Source organism: Cucurbita pepo, chromosome LG01 (genome assembly GCF_002806865.2).
Source record: "Cucurbita pepo subsp. pepo cultivar mu-cu-16 chromosome LG01, ASM280686v2, whole genome shotgun sequence".
NCBI classification, from domain to species: Eukaryota; Viridiplantae; Streptophyta; class Magnoliopsida; order Cucurbitales; family Cucurbitaceae; genus Cucurbita; species Cucurbita pepo.
Window position 1 is genome coordinate 4,624,466 of NC_036638.1, and position 4,777 is coordinate 4,629,242.

Here is a 4,777-nt window from a genome sequence, read left to right on the forward strand (position 1 = left end):
CTCTAAATGTTTCTTTTATCTCTTTATCTCTTAGGTTTATTGTTCTTTTAATTTCTTTGCTATTCAAACTCATTATACTCGGGGGCCTGTGGCTCAATGTATGAAGCTGATTGTAACCTCAGCAGAATTTCCCCGGATAACCTTCCAAGCAAGAGTTTATTAGGCTATTCCTATAAAAAATATTATAGAGGTTTTCCTTTGCAGACCAAAATCCTAACTTTAAACAATTATCTACAAATAATCTATTTATTATTTTTTATTATATGCTCAGACATAGCGCTATGTTTCGAATGTTTGAATTCGAAATTGTTTTTTTTACTATGCACAACATATGACTATAACAGCAATACTAAGACATATTAATATAATTGATTCATTCTTCTCTAACCTTTGTTTCCCCTCTCCAATTTTTAATTATTCAATATTCTTTATCCTTTTTCAATTCTTAATTATCCAATTTTTTTTTATAATCTAAAACATCGTATTAATCTAAATCATTTAGGTTGTTGCTATCTTACCAAAATATAATATATATATATATATATAGTTTAAATTATAAAAATCATGAAAAAAAAAAAACAATTTTTAATCAAACTTTAAACTAAAAAAATCTATGAAGTTGCATGTAAGATTATCAAGTTGCATAAGAGCGTTATAAAAGTTTGGATTTGCTGTATTTATGAGTGCTTGTCGTATCTTGGTAAGTGTATATCAAATTGTGCATGGTTTATTGTTGAAGGAACTAAAATTTTCTTGAACAAAATAGAAGAAATGTTGTTTCATTATTTTAAAAACTTTAGCCATTTAATCTATTTTGTCAATAGATTAACTTAGCGATGGAATAACATTCAAATATACAATGGGACATGAAAATTATATATGCTAAGAATTATTAATGTTACAATATTTCTTTAAAGAAAATGTTCATAAATTAAAATAAATATAACAATATAATTAATTTATATTAATAATTCCATTTTTTAAAATTATTTTTCCGATTTTGCTAAAGGTTTGAAATGAGCGTTGTGACTTAATTTGAATTAAGGGATAAAAAATTTATAAAAAAAATTACAATGATAAATAAAGATTTGAGGGTTGTGACTCCGTTTGAAATTAAGGGATAAAATATTTATAAAAAAATTTGCAAGATAAATAAAACAATATAATTAATTTATATTAATAATTCCATTTTGGATAAATATTTGAAAAGCTAGTTTGAAATTAAAGTAAAAATTATAATTAATTTATATTAATAATTTCATTTTATAATAACAAATCAATCATTTTTATGATTTTGATAAATATTTGAAACGCCGATTGTGACTTAACTTGAAATTATCAGGATAAAATATGAAGAAAAAAATTGCAATCATACAAAAAAAATAATTAATTTATATTAATAATTCTATTTTCTAACACTATTTTTACTATTTTGATAACGAATGAAGCGTGGATTGTGACTCAATTTGAAATTAGGTAAAGAATGAAAAAAAAAATTGCAATCATAAATAAAACAATATAATTAATTTATATTAATAATTTCCTCTTCTAACTATTATTTTTACGATTTTGATAAATATGTGAAACACATGTATTGACTCCGTTTGAAAATAGGGATAAAAAATTGAAGTTGTAGAGATTGTGAAGGCGAATCATTCTGGATGCTGTGGCTCGATGTATTACATCACATTTAATGTGAAGCCGATTGGAACCTCGGCAGAATTTCCCCCAATAACCTTCCAAGCTAAAGTTTATTATGCTATTCCTATAAAAGATATTATAGACGTCGAACTTTGCAGACCAAAATTCTTTAATTAGCGACCGATAAACTACTTATTACTTTTTATTGCATGAGCTCTGTTTTTCTTTCCTTTTTATTTTCTATTTTCTTTTCTTGTTATTATAGTTCTGCCTAAAAATCAAATTCTAAAAATAAAAATGGAAATCGAATGGAAATATTATTTATTTAGACTAAAGTTGGATCCAAAATCATATTTGTAAATATTTTCTATACCACTAATTTATATATTTTTGGTAATAACAACCACTTCACTTAGATGAAGGTAGAACAAAATAAGATAGATTTTTTCTTTTCTAAGATAGATTTTTTCTTTTTTAATACAAGACATGAACTTTCGCTAAACTATATTATTGTGGAGATTCGTTGTTAATATATTATTTTTTAAATAATTGTAGTCTAACCATTTTTTTTTAAATTCTGCCGAATCTATTATGGATGAGTTACAGGTTAAAACATACTCTTTATCAAATGAATTACGGTTAAAACATACTCATTATCAAATTCAAATTAATGAATTTATGAAAATGTGTAAATTTAACTACAATTTTACTTTATCCATATTTAAAATTGCAGGAAGAATATTTTGATTGGCGTTACCATAATGTTCTCACTCCAGTTCGAGATCAAAAAAAAATGTAGTAAGTATTAATATTGTTTATAAGGGTGAATACAAAAATATCCTCCAAGTTTCACCCCAACATCTTATAGATTATCTTAATCCAAAAAAATATAGCTCCAGAGAATGCTATACCTCATCACCAAGAAAAGCTTTTAATCTTAATCCAAAAAATATAGCTCCAGAAGAATGCTATACCTCATCTCCAAGAAAAGCTTTTGAGTGGATCATATCTAACCAAGGAATTGTTAAGGAAAAAGATTACAAATTTAATGTTAAGAGAGGAAATTGCAAAAAAGTCACCACGGTAAGATTTCTTTTAAAACTCATTAATTTAATATTTTTTCTTTTAACATATACATAATTTATTTTTTCATATAGTATAACGGATGTATTTTATTAATTGTAGCAATTGATCCAGATTAAAGCATATGAGAAGGTAAATATTGAAAACCTATCTTCTAATAGAGGATCAACCCATAACTGGTGGTATAAGAATTACTGGATTAAAATGTCTGAGAAATGTAAGTAAAGTATTAAAATGTCTGAGAAATGTAAGTAAAGTAATTTTTTTTTAATAAATAAAATATTATAGTTAAACATTATTATTTAAGTTTTTTTTTTTTTTTTTTTTAGGAAATATATTATAGTACTGAACTATTAAATACAAACATCAGCGCTCTTTCTTGGCATGCTATTGTGATCGTTGGTTATGGAAAGGATAACCACGGAAAAAAATATTGGATCACTAAAAATTCGTGGAGAGAAGCATGGAGAGATGGAGGTTATGGAAAGGTGGGTCAAGATGTTATTAATATTCCAGAAGTACTCTATATTTGATAGATAGATTATGGTATCCAATAATAAAAAGAAGAAAGTCTTTGGTTTAATTAGGAGAGAGTTTGAAAAAAATGTTACAAACAACAATGTAATAGAGAGGTTTTTTTTACCAATATGTGGAATTGATTACATATTGTTTCTATAAAAAATGTTACAAACAACAATGTAATAGAGAGGTTTTTTTTACCAATATGTGGAATTGATTACATATTGTTTCTTTTTTATAGGCAAAATATTGTTTATATATATATATTTATTTATGTAATTATTATTATTATTTTCTTTGGTTAAAAATATATAAAATTAGACATAAATTTCAACTACAAATAGTTATAAAATTTTTTTGAGCAACTGTCAGCATTATTTCCTCCCCTCCCAATCATGCATAAAAAATGGTTGAACCTTCCTATAAAACTTCTATTAGTTATAAAAACACAATTAAATTGGCTCTATGAAATTAAATGGACACGAAGAGACGTAAAATTAACCATATTTCAACAAAATTAACCATATTTCAACAAAAGTCATCTGAGACGTAAAATTAATTATAGGACACAAATAGATGTAAAATTAATCATATTTAAACAAAAGTCATACCCATGATCCAACCATCACACGTGTGAAATAATGCCCATCAAATAAAAAAAAAACATATGAGTGATAACAAAACTCAAACATGTGGGGATAATAGTTATCGCAACAAATAGGTAAGGTGATCATTTGGTAAAAGATGTAAGGTAATTTCAAATTCTAATTCAATCATGTGTATGAGCATTACACAACAAATTATTTTTAATATATTTATTCTGATTTATGAATATTTTTTACAGGAAATATAGTAACACTAATAACTCCATTAAGCAACCTATGTAATTTCCATGTCTCACTGTATATTTAAATGTCGTTTCATCGATAAATTAATCTATTGACAAAATAGCTTAAATGACTAAAGTGATTTTAAAGTTAGAATAATTAAAGAGCATTTATTTATTCTCTTCAAGAAAATTCAGGTCCTTCTACACTGATCAATGCACAATTTGATATAAACGTACCAAGAAACAGCAAGCACACCGATAGATACAACAAAGCCAACTTACACTCTTATGCAACTTAATATGACAACTTAATAATCCTACCGGTTACAATTGGTTGACAGAAATAAAAATAAATGTCCAAGATGTCCAAGGTGTCCAAGGGCAATAAGGGCAATAATCCTTAAGGATATATAGTTACAAATCTTATATATCACACCTTCAAAGATTTTTATAATTTAAAGTTGGATTAAGAATTAATTTTTTTAAGATTAATTTTTTTTAAAGATATTTATTAAAGCTACATATAAGTAGATGCAACAACAAAAAAGAAAAGATAATATTAATAAAAAAAATATTAGATAATTAAAAATATGAGAAAAATAAAAAATATTGAATAATTAAGAATCTGGGAAGGAGGAAATAGAGGTTACAGTGAATCAATTATTAGGGACATAAGTCGGATATGCTTCTATCTTAATATGCTTC